Here is a 15,705-nt window from a genome sequence, read left to right on the forward strand (position 1 = left end):
GCGTTTTTCGAAACCGCTGCAACGGGGGGATCTTGGTCCCCTCTGGAACAGTCGTTACACATCAATTGTCTAGAGCTTTTGGCGGGCTCTTTTGCCATTCGCTCTTTCTCCAAACAATTTACAAATTGCTGCATCCTCCTCCATATGGACAACATATCTGCGGTCCAATACATCAATCGCTTAGGAGGTAGGAAATCCAAGATGCTATCAGATCTTGCCTCAGAATTGTTCAGGCTCTGTGCCTCCTGTAACATTTCCCTCCGGGCTCAGTATATTCCTGGAGTTTCCAATACTGTCGCGGACTGGTTTTCTCGTTTTTGGAGAGACTCCAGCGATTGGCGGCTTCTTCGCCCCGTTTTTCTGAAAATTCAGAGAATATTCGGTCCCTTTTCTGTGGACCTTTTCGCTTCTAGGTTCAATCATCGGTTGCCTCATTATTTCAGCTGGCTTCCAGATCCGGGGAGCGAGGCCTCAGATGCTTTTCTGCAGAGCTGGCCTCAATCCGGAGCTTATGCTTTCCCTCCCTTCTCGCTCATCACGAGAACCCTCTGGACGGTCAGGAGTTTCAAATGTTCCCTGACAATAATTACCCCCTTTTGGCCAATGCAGCCCTGGTTCCCACTTCTGCTGGAGATGGCTGTTTCTCCGCCTCTTCTTCTGCCCAATCAGCTCGACATTCTTTCAGACCCACAAGGAGAACCTCATCCCCTAATTCTCCAGGATCGCCTTTCTCTGCTAGCTTGGCAGATTTCAGGGGATCATGGTCTTCCGAAGGCCTTTCAAGAGACGCTCAACTTCTCCTTCGAGAATCTTGGGCCCGTGGCACCAGGAAATGTTACGCTTCAGCCTGGGTGTCATGGGTTAGTTGGTGTTCTCACAGGCAGGTTGATCCCTTTTCAGCCCCTGTAGTTTTTATTGTAAATTTTCTTTCTGAACTTTTTTCCCTAGGAAAAGCTTACCGCTCCATAATGTCGTCCGCTCTGCAATTTCAGCGGGTCATTTTCCGGTTGATGGTAATCCAGTTGGAAGACATCCCCTAGTTTGTCGAATTTTAAAAGCCATTCGATTGAAGGTTCCCCCTCCTGCTCGATACTCTCACCTTTGTGATGTTTCCATCATGCTGTCCTTTCTTAGGAATTGGCCTCCCAATGCAGAACTTTCCCTTAAACATTTCTCGGCCAAATTGGCTATGTTACTCTGCTTGGTTATCCGTGAGCTGGACATAGAAGGCATTTCCTTTTCCCCTGAGTGTGTTACCTTTTCCATCTCTAAACGCACAAAATCCATGTCATCTTCCATCTTCTACCCATATTTTTCTGACGATCCTCAACTCTGTGTGGCTCTCTGTTTGAAATCTTATCTTTCTAGGATGATTTCTTCCCGCCCTTCTTCTGGGGGTCAATTACTAATCTCCTTTGTTCCCCCCTTTCGCCCTGTCTCTTCCCCCACTTTAGCCAGATGGGTGCGTTGGCTCATGTCCTCCGCAGGCATTGATCTTTCGTTTGGAGCTCATTCCGTTCGTGGTGCAGCTGCATCCAAAGCTCTTTTAGTGGGCAGTAATCTTCAAGATATCCTTAAAGCCGCAGATTGGTCTTCATCAACCACCTTTTCTCGTTTCTATTTTAAACCCATTCTTCACGCTTCTGAGTCATTACTTTTATTGCGTTAAAATTGCAAAATATGAAGCCTCCTGTCTTGACATAAAATTCAGATAATTATAACCTTGGTGACTAAATAATCTTGATTTTATTAAAGACAGGAGGTGAGTATTTTCCCACCCCTTTTCTTCTTGCCTCTCCTGGTGTAGGATTAAAAAAAATAATAAAAAAAAATAATTCTCGAATAAAGATATTGAACTGTTACGTATGTTCATGGTTATGTTTATTCTTTAATTCTGTACCTAAGAGAACAATTATTATTGTCATTTTTATTTCTTTTTACAGTTTAATTCTATGGACGAGATTTTTTCTTGCATCTTTCAAGGCTCGGCTAGGATCTTCCACAAAGCTTCAAATTCTTCTGTAGTCTTTCAAGAGATTCACCAAAGAAAAGAGGAAGGATTGTTCTGGACTCTTTATTGCTATACTGTATCCTGATTGGTTATACACTGTTGCTATGTTATTATTTTCTTCCTGTCAGTTTTTTCTTTGCTGCTGTTTTAGTTTCAGTAAAGAATTATGCAAAATACTCGCCTCCTGTCTTATTATTTATTTATTAGATTATTTAGTCACCAAGGTTATAATAATCTGAATTGAACATCATGGTAGAAAGTTAACTGACCCAGTTTGAAGTAATAGAATCTTTCTAATAATAAGTTTTTATTAACTTGTTCCCTCCACTCTGCAATTGAGGGAATCTCTAAAGACTTCCAATGTCTAGGTCTTAGTTGTTTTGCTGAATTGAGTATGATTTGGAACAGATGTCTCCTCAATGTGCATCTTATCTGTGGGGGTTGATTTAATAAGATTGTTTCAAGAGTAGGTGTCAATTGTGTTTGTAGAATGATGTTAATGTTCTTAAATACCTGAATCCAATATGTTCGGATGGATTTACAGCCCCACCAAATGTGTTCCATATGGCCCTCCTGATTGCACCCTCTCCAACATCTGCCAGATGACTTTTTATATATATGTTTTATTTTAGCTGGGGTCATGTACCACCTCATCATAATCTTGATATTCGTCTCCTCGGCATGTGCCGAGTGGGCTGATTGCGCTAGGTTTTTAAATCTAATGGACCATTCTTTATAAGTTGTGTTTGTGTTCAATTCCCTATCCCATCCCCTAGTGTATGTAGGCAAATGTGGCAAAGTGTTTTCCAGTACTAATTTATACAGGGTGGATATCAATTTTTTGGGGGTTATCCATGGACAAGCATATCTGCTCAAATAGGGCGAAAAGATTCTTTTTGGATCTGTGTGAAAGAATGAAATGTCTCATCTGGTGAAACCAAAACCAAGATGTTAGGAATGGCAGATTTAACTGATCTACTTGATGTTTCCTTTTTACTGTATTATTATCTGTTAATACACTAATAGGTATAAAATCCATCAATTTAGGAATGGTGACATGTGCTAATTCTTTACCCAGCGGAAATTCATCATTGTGTAGCAAGGTAGTGAATGGTGAATATCTGGTAGATATTTTACTGTATGATTTAATAATGAACCTCCATTCGTTCCAAGTTTCGTTGGAAATGGAAGATAGAGAAATTGTTGGGGTGTTAAGAGCTGAAGGATTCCAACATACCGTACCGAGATGGTTGGCCTTGGCTAATGAGATTTCTGTCTGTATCCAACCCTTACAATTAAGTTCATTATATCTACACCACTCGGAGACCCTTTGCAGAGAAATTGCTAGTTTGTAGGAACGAAGGTGTGGAACTCCTAGGCCCCCGTTTATAAGGAGTTTATACATTGTAGTTTTGCTTATTTGTAGAGGTCTGTGACACCAGATATATTAATTTATTATTCTCTGTAGTGTGTCTAATTCTTTTGATGTCTTTGGGATGGGGACTGTCTGTAATATATAAAGTGCTTTGGGGAGGAGTATCATTTAAGCTGCCTGAGTTCTACCAGACCAGGATAAGTTTTTTTGTGAGCCAAGAGGCGGTGAGAGATTAAAATTCTAGGATTAATTAGCTATAGTTAAGTTTACGTAACTCAGTTTTATCCGAAGTAATGTGTATTCCTAGGTATTTTAAATATTTTGTTTGAAGTTTAAGGGAACAATATGATTTGATGTCTATTAGTGCATACTGTGCTAAATTAACGTGTAAGAACTCCGATTTGTTCATATTGATTGAGAAATTTGAGACTTTCCCAAACTGGGATAGTTCCCGAAGAACCTGTTGCAGGCAAGTTGAGGGATTAGTTAGTGTATGTCATCAGCATAAATAGCTAATTTGTGTTGTCTGTCACCTAATTCTATCCCCTGTATTAGTTAATTTGCTCTTATTTAAATTGTCAGATGCTCTAGTGTTAATATGAATAGCAAGGGAGAAAGGGGGCACCCCTGTCTTGAAACATTTCGAATTTCGAATGGCTTAGAAAGAGTACCATTCACCTTCACTTGAGCCGTCGGATAGGTATATAGAGCGAGTATTTTTCTAACAAATGGGAGTGGGAAATTAAAATGTATTACTGTCGGTCAAAAGCTTTTTCCGCATCAGTCGATAGGAAGATAGCTGGGGTTTTCGTCATGTTAGTATATTCAAGGAGGTTGAGTACTTTGACTGTATTGTCTTTTGCTTTCCTAAAAGGAACAAACCCTACCTGGTCTTGATGAATTAGATGGGGGAGTATTTTGTTTAACCGATTAGCTAAAATTTTTGCATATAATTTTAAGTCAGTGTTTAATAAGGAAATAGGTCTAAAGTTAGCTGGGCAGTCTGCGGATTTGCCTGGTTTAGCCAAAAACAGAGATGTTAGCCTGGAGCATAGAGTCAGGGAAGGGTACGGTCTCTGAAACAAAAAAGTCAATTTTATTGACGTTTCGGGGAATAAAACTCCCCTTCTTCAGTTCGGAAGAAGGGGAGTTTTATTCTTTTAAACGTCAATAAAATTGACTTTTTTGCTTGAAGAAATCCTGGTTTGCCTCTAATTTTGTTGGAAGTATCATAGTTACACAGAGGAGCTGGGTGGTTGACCCCAGGAGGGTAGATTCACATTAGGAGTGTGTGTTATATATATATATATATATATATATATATATACACACACATACACACATACACATATATACACACATATTTTTTTTCTTTCTATCGTAAAATATTGCACCTGTTATTCACAGATTGAAGCAATAATAGATCTAATTATATATCGGCCACTTTATTAGGTACACCTTACTAGTACCGGGTTGGACCCCCTTTTGCCTTTAGAACTGCCTTAATTCTTTGTGGCACAGATTCAACAAGGTATTTTAAACATTCCTCAGAGATTTTGGTCCATATTGACATGATAGCATCACGCAGTTGTTGCAGATTTGTTGGCTGCACATCTATGATGCGAATCTCCCATTCCACCACATCCCAAAGGTGCTCTATTGGATTGAGATATGGTGACTGAGGCCATTGGAGTACAGTGACTCATTGTCATGCTCAAGAAACCAGTTTGAGATGATTAGAGCTTTGTGACATGGTGCATTATCCTGCTGGAAGTAGCGATCAGAAGATGGGTACACTGTAGTCATAAAGGGATGGACATGGTCAGCAACAATACTCAGGTAGGCTGTGGCATCTAAACGGTGCTCAATTGGTACTAAGGGGCCCAAAGTGTGCCAAGAAAATATCTCCCACACCATTACACCACCACCACCAGCCTGAACCGTTGCTACAAGGCAGGATGGATTCATGCTTTCAAGTTGTTTACCCAAATTCTGACCCTACCATCTGAATGTTGTAGCTGATATCGAGACTCATAAGACCAGGCAACGTTTTTTTCAAACTTCTATTTTCCAATTTTGGTAAGCCTGTGCAAATTGTAGCCTTAGTTTCCTGTTCTTAGCTGAGAGGAGTGGCACCCGGTGTGGTCTTCTGCTGCTGTAGCCCATCTGCTTCAAGGTTCAATGTGTTGTGCATTCAGAGATGGTATTCTGCATACCTTGGTTGTAACAAGTGGTTATTTGAGTTACAGTTGCCTTTATTTCAGTCTGCCCATTCTCCTCTGTCCTCAACAAGGAATTGTCGTCCACACAACTACCGCTTACTGACTATTTTCCCTTTTCGGACCATTCCAGGTAAACCCTAGAGATGGTTGTGCGTGAAAATCCCAATAGAGCAGCAGTTTTTGAAATACTCAAACCAGCCAGTCGGGCACCAACAACCATGCCACGTTCAAAGTCAATTAAATCCCCTTTATTCCCCATTCTGATGCTCGGTTTGAACTTTCATCAAGTCTTCTTCAACACGTCTATAGATGTCTAAATGCATTGAGTTGCTGCCATGTGATTGGCTGATTAGCAATTTGTGTTACCAAGCATTTGAACAGGTGTACCTAATAAAGTGTAGAGTGAGTATATATATATATATACATATAATATATAATTTTATTTTTCACTTTGCTCATATCAAGGTAGCTGTCCCCATTACCCCTTCAAATTTCCCCACAATCTGAAATATTAATCTCCATAGTGCTATATTTTGTTACTGAAACATACTGTAATTGAACCGAACATACACTTACTGGGAACAATTCTAACTCACTGTAAGGGAGCCTTGCTCAGTAGATAATAAATTCACTTAGCAGAAGGCAGTATTTTATTTTTTTTTTAAATAATTTTTATTGAGGTTTACAAACATAAGTGACATCTAGTTTGCACAGTACAAAATACATATCTAGTTAGAACAAAAAGGTCCTAGGCATTCACATATATGTGAGCACATCAAATTACAAATCAAAACATCATATCTATGTGGGTTTATCCATAGATGTCAGACTGGCAACTCTTGGATCATCAAAGTAGCTCAATATTTAGCAATAGGTCTAAACTATAAACTATATAACAACCATTAGCCCATGCCTAAATCCACATATTAAAAGGCATTCTAGGACTAACACATTAATATTACAAAATGCAATGCCATTTATAACTCAATAACAAGAAGCAAACATTTTAGGTGCAAACTACAAAATAAACCTCTTTTTCTTTATAATATTATATCAAAGAGCCCCCCAGCTAAGAGTTAGTGGCCACTGTTGGGCCACGGATGTTAGATATAATTAAGGGGTGAAGATTGGGAGAATGTTAATAGGGCCACTCATGGATCCAATGCTATGGCAAGATACTATTTACAATTAAATAACCCCCTAGGTTACACAAACAAGTATAAGTTAGGTAAACCTCAGCTAAGAATTTGTGGTCACTATTGGACCACGGGTTTTGAGTTTAAGCAAGGGGTAGAGACTGGGGGAAGTATTAGCATGGCCACTCTTGGACCCATTCTAGATAGAGTCATATAATAAAAGATATGTAGGCTACTTTTTTGGCCTCCATATATTGTTTAATACAGCATACATTTTGAGTATTATTCATGATATATACATATATACACAAGTATACATGCCCATACATCTATACAATTAAATAGCCCCCTAGGATACACAAGCTAGTATAAGTTAGGCGTACCCCAACTAAGAATTTGTGGCCACTCTTGGACCACAGGTTTTGAGTGTAAACAAGGGGTAAAGATTGGGGGAAATATTAACAGGGCCACTCTTGGACCCATTCTGATAAAGTTACATTATACAAGATATATAGGCCACTTTTGGGCCTCTATAAACAGTTTAGTACAGCATACATTTTAAGTATTATTCATGATATATACACAACTACACATACATACATGTACACATATATAGTTTAATAAGTAACAATAAGGAGGAGCAACTATATTAAGCTAGATAAGTCCCATATAAATGTAGATGTCAGCCCTTTCTTAGGCTGGTAAAGCCTTAATAATTTTACCTCCTGTCTGCTACAGCATTCTAGGGAGGGGGTAATTATAATAGAAGGCTGAACTATGACTCTAATAGGTTTTGTCAGAGCATGCATGTGGGCCATGATATTGTCACAGATATGTATATTCCAATACTACTGACTTCTAATAATAGCTGAACCGATAGGAACATTGGTGAGAACCTAATCCTATGAATCTATACCCTTATTGGCATATCCACAGAGTCCTAAGAGAACCCCTAGTATAAGGTTGTCATGCTGCATACACCATAAGGTACTGTATCTAAATCTTAACAGAATGGAGTTAGGATATGCTGTTCCTACACAAAATAATTATAAGATGGTTCTCAATTAACTAAACTAAGTATAAGTGTAGCTTATAACCCAGCAATACCAGTCGTCTCAACTACTTACAGTTAGCACTCATATCTTGGGGTAAGAAAACTGATTTACTTCTAACCCCGGGCAAATGAGCCCTTATTTTTTGCCAGGGGAGCATAATACATAAGTGCAAATATGTAAATACTTTCAAAGAGGACATACCTAATAAACATAAAATATCAAGGAAAAAAAAGTAAGGAGACTAAACCATGAATGAGCAGAAAAGTCCAGTAATATTAGATACATTAGTTAGGGCCTCCAAATCAAACCTACTAATTTTCATGAAAGGGCCCAAGTTCCAAATCTCGAAAAAAGAGCAAAGTTCAGAGTCAGAATACTGTACCTGACCTGAAGATCTGGCATCTATTCTTAAACTTAAAATAACACCTGCTTTCACCTTTCCCCGTCCGCCTTAGCATAAATGCCAAGGTGCTGAGGCCCCCTAACTCGACCATAATTTCTCATTCTCTGAGAAAAGACAAGCAGTATCACTGTCCCAAAAAAGGATCATTGTATGTAAGCCACCAATGTCACCTCAATGGCTAGGTCTGAAAGTGAAGCAAGATCCATGGATCCATCCATCAATGTCTCTGTCTTATACCTCGAACCTCGCATCACAGCCAGTGTTGTATGCTGGTCTGAAAAATCCTGCGATACGGGCAGCCCCACAGCCAGGTCTCCGCACATCGCAGAAGTGATTCCGCCACACAGGGCCAACTCGCCACCCCCTTCCAGAGGGCCGGCTGCATCCTCCCAGCCAGGGGCAGCGAGCTCGAAGTAGGTAACCATCTGGGTATCTGGTATCGGGTAGACAAACTCCTCCGTACTGCAAGGCTGCCTGACAGCCAGCAATCCGAGCTGTAGCAGCTCCGGAGCATCAGCATCCTCAGTTTTTACAATGTCAGGTACAGCTCTATCCCTAGTCGAAGTCTCCATGAGAGATTAAAGCCAGTCTAGTCTTCCCACAATCCTCAGCTCTTGTGCCTTCAATAGATCTCTCAGGGCTATATATGCTTCCTCCATGGTATATAATCCTAAATGCATCTTATTCCAAAGACTGCGTCACAGCAAGTATCCAAGTATACCTGCTGGGGGGTAGTCTGGAGGCCAAGGCCTCAAAGTATTCTCCGGTATATTTAGGCTGCAGAAAGGCACAATAGAGGGCTCAATTGTTGCAGGAGCCTATTATAATATAGATTTTAAAAGTCTGAGTAGTAGATGGCTCCATGTATCTTATATCTTAATAAAAATTTCTCACAAACTGCAGTAGCTCAAAATATTGCGACCAGAGATGGCCGTTGCCCGGAAGTTACCCAGAAGGCAGTATTTTTTACATTATCTCAAGTGCACTTCTTATTTATTGCTAACTGGTAATTTCTGACGCTGCAGAGATGGTAAAAAAATATATGATAATATTACCAACATGCTTAAAGGGACAGTAAAGTCAAAACTAAACTTTCATGATTCAGATAGGGCATGCAATTTTAAACAACTTTCCAATTTACTTTTATCATCAAATTTGCTTTGTTCTTTTGGTGGTATTTTTGAAAAGCTAAACCTAGCTAGGCTCAAACTGATTTCTAAACAGTTGAAAACCGCCTGCTAGCTCAGAGTATTTTGAAAGTTTTTCACAGTTAAACTGTGCTAGTTCACATGTCATATAGATAACATTGTGCTCACTCCCGTGAAGTTATTTAGGAGTCTTCACTGATTGACTACACTGCATGTCTGTCAAAGGCACTTAGATAAGGAGGCTGTCTGCATAGGCTTAGATACAAGATAATCACAGAGGTAAAAAGTGTATTAATATAACTGTGTTGGTTATGCAAAAATGGGGAATGGGTATTAAAGGGATTATCTATCTTTTTAAATAAGATTTTTTTTTTGGTGTTGACTGTCCCTTTAAAGGGAAACCCTAAAATTTTCTCTCATGTTTTAGGTAGAACATACAATTTTTTTTTTTTATATTATTTTATTTTTCTCCAACAATGAGTACAGATTCCATAATAAACAAAGCCAAAAAATATTACATTTCACCGGTACAAACAAAACAAAGCAAAGAAAAAAAAGAATAATATCAGTCCAAAAAGAAGAAAAAAAAATGTATATTACATATCATATACCTAATTGGTTGAACTAACTCGTCTGTCTTTCTTTAATAACTCAATGTTGGAATTTTTTCTTTTTTCCCTTTCCCTTCCCTCTTCCACTTTTCCCTCCTCTTCCTCCCCTTTAAGACCACGGAACAGCAATGAAGAGAAAAAAAAAAAAAAAAAAAAAAAAGGGGGGGGGGGGGAAAGGAGAAATTGTCAAATTGTACTAACCGACTTCAGCTCCCCAAATACCTAATAATACTAGCTCTGAGTTTTTAAACGGTGAAATCAAATAATCGATTTCTCTTTCAGGGAAAATCTTGATAAATGGCGCCCATTTATGAAAAAATTTCTTTACATCATGTTCGTTATCTATATTGGTGTTTTTCTGTTCTAAGATATATTGTTTCTTTAAATGATTCCTAATTTCTGAAATAGTTGGTATCGCCCTCAATTTCCATTTCTTACATAGCAAATATCTGGTAGCTAAAATAGCTAAGTTGACCAACTTTTCATTGGGCTGACGTTCCCCTCGAGGCCTCAAACAAAATACAATCTGAAACAAGGAGAGGGCTATCAGCTCAATTTTAAGTATATTTTTGAGCCAGTATTCTAGCTTACCCCACAGATTTCTCATTCTGGGACACGACCAAAACATGTGTATTAAATCTGCAGCTACGTAAGAACATCTAGGACATTTATTGAATTCAAAGTTTCGGACTCTGAGACCTCTCTCCGGGGTAAAGTAAGCCCTATGCAAGAGTTTCAAATGAGCATCTCGCCAGTTAGATGAAAGTGTTGTTTTTATTACCTTATTTAGTGAAAGTTGAATAATTTTGGGTTCTATATTGCTGTATGGAATTAAATTATTCCAAATCATAGCTAAGTTCTCAACTAGCGGGGCAGCCTTACTGAGGCTCAGCATATAGTAACACGGAGAAATGGACATAGAGGAATCTTTAGTTATTGTTAGCCAAGTTTCTAAATTGCCCAAAGTCCAGTTCCAGTCAGCCTTATGTGTGAGATCTATAATATAATGTCTTATCTGTAGGTATGCGAAAAAATCTTTGTTTAGCAAATTAAATTCATCCCTCAATTCAGCAAAAGATTTGATACACTTTCTGTCGCGATCAACTAAATAGATAGCTCTGTCCAGTCCATTATTATGCCATCTGTTGAAGACAGCTGAATCTAAACCAGGTTGAAAATTTGGGTTTCTGATTAGGGGGAGGTATTTTGATACCCTAGAGCATATTGAAAGAAGTTTAGTTAGTCTGGCCCATGCTTTGAGCGGGTTCAAAATAAATTTAAGTTCCTTAATACTCATTGGGAGTTCTCTAGGTTCCAAGTGTGCCAAAGCTACCGGTGAATATGGTTCACATATATTGGACTCCAAATCATTATTTAAAACATAATTCTTACAGGAAAACCAATCTGCTACTATGCGGACTAAAAAGCAAAGATTGTAAAATCTTAAATTTGGGAGTGCTAAGCCTCCCATCTCTCTTGGCGCTGTTAGTTTAGAGAGGGCTATTTTAGATCTTTTCCCCTGCCAGATAAATTGCCCAATTGATGAGTTTAGCGATCGTATATCTTTCTCATACAACATTAAGGGGACATTCTGTAAGATATAAAGCAGCTTTGGAAGAAGAACCATTTTGAATAAAGCGGTGCGGCCAGAAAGTGAAAGAGGTAGACTTTGCCAGGTTTTAAGCCGTTCTCTAATATGTGCTATCATTGGAGTTATATTTACCTTGTAAAGATTTTTTAGATTAATTGGTATTTTAATTCCTAAATATGTCATGGATTCCGTTACTACTCTAAAAGGTATGTCTGCAATACTGGTCCTGTTTTTCCTGAGCCAAATTAATTCAGACTTTGTAGCATTCACTTTGTACCCTGAAAATGTCCCAAAATAATCCGTGATCTGCAGAAGTTTTGGTATGTTTTTTGCTGTATTGGAAAGATATATAAGTAGATCATCCGCATATAGCCCCATTTTTATTTCATGATTACGAATTTTTATACCTTCCAGCGAGCACCTAATCTTAATTGCTAACGGTTCTATGGCTAGGTCGAATAGGAGCGGGGAGAGAGGACAGCCCTGACGAGTGCCCCTTTCTAATGCAATTGAGGGAGAGATGTCATTATTAATGATCAGACTTGTAAAAGAGTGATTGTATAGGTTCTCCACAAACTTAGGAAAATTGCCCCCAATTCCAAACTTCGTTAAGGAGAAAATTAAGTGTTTATGGATTACTAAGTCAAAGGCTTTTTCCGCATCTATTGATAAAATAGCCAGGTCAGGGGGGTCCTCCCTCCCCGCCCCCTGAAGGGGTGTCCTTTGGATATATTCCATAGTAACTAGTAATTCTCTAATTTTTGCCGAAGAATTACGATTGTTGATAAAGCCGGCTTGGTCTGAGTGGATTACTGTGGATAAGATACACTGGAGCCTTTTTGCTAAGATAGAGGAGAGAATTTTATAGTCTGAGTTTAACAATGCAATGGGTCTATAAGACTCTTTACATGTAGGGTCTTTTTTTTCTTTTAAAATCAGAGTAGTAAGAGAAGACGCAAAGGAGGACGAGACCTGTTTATGTTTAATGAAAATATCATTATAGAGATTACCCAGATATGGAGCTATCTCTGATGATAAAATTTTGTAAAGCTCATTGGGAAGACCATCCGGGCCCGCTGCTTTACTTAAGGGGAGTTTGGTAATTATTGTTCCTATTTCTTCTATTGTAATGGGCGCATTGAGTCCAGTGATCTCCTCAGGGGTGACCATTGGGATATTAATTTTGCTAAAAAATTCAGTCGCTTTATCTGTATCAAACTCTTTACTAGAGTATAGTTGTTGGAAATATTGGTGAAATACCCTAGAAATTTCTTCCGGTTTGGTTAAAAACTTCCCATTGCACTGAATTTTATCAATATTAAGTTTTTTATTTTCGTTCTTGATTAATTTAGTTAACATTTTACCAGATTTGTTACCAAATTTATGTAATTTGGCCTGTAGCCTGAGCTCACTATATGTTTCTTGCGTTAAATAGAAAGTATCTCTCGCAGCCTTAGCTCGTAAGTATCTTGCCCAGGTTAAGGGCGTTCTTTCTAATAGATAAAGATTATATGCATTAATTAGTGAGTTAGAGATTTCCTTCTCTCTTGCCTTTCTTCTCTTATTTTGAATGGCAGAGTATGCCGTAATTTCCCCCCTGAGGACTGCTTTTGCAGTTTCCCAGAAGATGTCTGTACGGTCCACATAGTTCTTATTAAATTGAACATATTCATTGAATTTGTTCCTGAGCCACTCTTTGAACTTGAGATCCGTGTAAAGATAATAGGGAAAAAAGAATCGCAGATTCTTTGATCTGGATTGAATAAAGTTGAATTCAAGAGTGATAGGACCATGATCCGACAGAAAAATAGGCAATATCTCAGATTTAACCATTGTAGGATTTAAATGATCCCCGATTAAAAATAGGTCAATCCTGGATAGTGTTTTGTGAGCCTTAGATAGACAAGTGAAGTCCTGAATATCAGGATTCTGATGTCTCCAGATGTCACGCAGAGAGAGGATCTGTTTAATATTATTAATTATCTTAGAATCAAGATTATCTTTTTTCTGTTTCGGACGTTTAGAGTTTTCTCTGAGTCTATCTATAGGACATTGGGGGGCCATATTAAAATCCCCCCCCAAGATTAAATGTCCTTCAGTACTTAGGAGGAGCTTTGCTTGTAGTGCTTCCCAGAATTCAGGGTCAGTTTTATTCGGACCATAAACATTGCAAATTGTATATTTTGCCTGTCCTATTTTCATCTTAGCCAGGACATACCTGCCCCCGGGATCAGCCTCAGAGCCCAGAATCTCCACTTGAAGTCTTTTACCTATGAGTATTGCTACTCCCCTTTTCTTCCCTACACTCGGAGCTACAAGAGCTTCTTTTACCCAAGATGACTTTAGTTTTAATGATTCGTCTAAATTTAAGTGAGTTTCCTGTATTAAACCAATGTCCGTCTGGGCTTTCCGTAAATGTGACAAAATTGCTTTACGCTTGATAGGGGACGAGATTCCCCCTACATTCCATGATACAATTTTCCGTGTTATGTGTCATGTTCCTCTAAAACTGTAAGGGGAAAATAGAAAGAATAGGGAGAGGTAGATAAAAAGGAATTGTCGGAAAATAAGGGGAGGAAGGGAAGGAAAAAAAAAAAAAAAAAAATTTAAATAAATAATTCGAGAAACAGGGGAAAGGGGGGGAGAGGAGGGGGTTCCATTTTCCACCATAACTGCCATCATCATATACTTGCTTTCACAGTTAATGCAAAAAAGGAAAAACAAAAATACATAATAGATCCACATATAAAAAGCCATTAGACATACATCATTGCTTATATTTATATATCTAGAGATTTATATAGATTTTCAGCCATTTGGACATCCTCAGTAATATGTGTTATTCCATTTAATACCACTTTCAGTTTTGAGGGGTAGATCAAAGCGGCCCTATACCCTTGTTGTATAAATTTTGAACAAATCGGGGCTAATTCCCGTCTCTTTAGGGCAGTCTCTGCCGAAAAATCCTGAAAAATCAAGATTTTATTGCCCTCTATCATGATCGGTTGGCTCCTTCGCGAGTACTGCAGCAATATCTCTTTATCCTTGTAGTTAAGTAACCTAGCTATTACTGGTCGATTTCTACTGCTGTTGGGACCCTCTAGCCGTGGGGGGCCTATCCTATGGGCTCGCTCAACTATAATTGGAGGATGTGTAGAGGGGATTTTTAATGCTTTAGTAAGAGTATCGGATATGAAAGTGTCAAGATCTTCAAATTGTTTACTTTCAGGAAGGCCAATTATTCTGAGATTATTCCGTCTTGAACGGTTTTCAAGGTCTTCTAATCTATCCATGATTTTTTGTAGCCTTTTGGCTGAGATCTCAATCTTAGAACTATATGAAATTGCTTGGTCTTCCAGATCCGATACCCTCTGTTCTACTTCTTGCATTCTATGCGAGAACTGCCGCACCTCTTGAGTTAAAGAAGAAATATCTTGCTTAATTTCAGTTTTGAGTATTTCAAATTTAGGGGCAAGTGCCTCTGCAATACTGGCCACTAGTGTCTGCATATTAAGATTTTCAGGTAATGTTGCTGTATTAGAAAGATTAGTTTGTTCAGCAACTGGTTCTACTGAATTTTTAATTTTCCTATCTCTGTGCCTTCCTGTCATATTTGGGGAGGGATTTTTTTGGGAGTTTGAAAGATATTTATCCATGTACCGCGTGATTGTGAATTAAAAAAGGTGAAGGAAAAAAAAAAAAAAAAAAGGGGGGGAGGGGTTGTGGTTTATAGTGATGCGCTTGAAAGTAGAGGAAAGGTGAGGGATGTGCCAGGGAAAGAAGGTGAAGGCCTAGTGTGAAGGGGCTGCAAAAAGCCCAAGCGTTGCAAAAATTCGGGGTTGGTGTAATGTGTAGTGATTGGAGGGGAGATGAATTATTTAATTAATTTGTGTGGGGAAGTGAAAATTTTTATTTTAAGTAGTGATAAAGTGAGTTTATTGCGGCAACAGAGAAATATTCCTCCCAATTCCTCTAAATCTCAGCTAGACTTCTTCCAATTTAACTTAAATTAGAACTAGTCTTCTAATGCAATTGACTAATTGTCTAAATTTTATGTCTAGGCCACCCAATTATTGATTAAAAGGGGGGAGAGAGCCCAGAACTTAGGATACTATCATTAAACGTGTGTATAAGATACCCTCTTCTTTTTTCT

This window comes from Bombina bombina, chromosome 6 (genome assembly GCF_027579735.1).
Source record: "Bombina bombina isolate aBomBom1 chromosome 6, aBomBom1.pri, whole genome shotgun sequence".
NCBI lineage: Eukaryota > Metazoa > Chordata > Amphibia > Anura > Bombinatoridae > Bombina > Bombina bombina.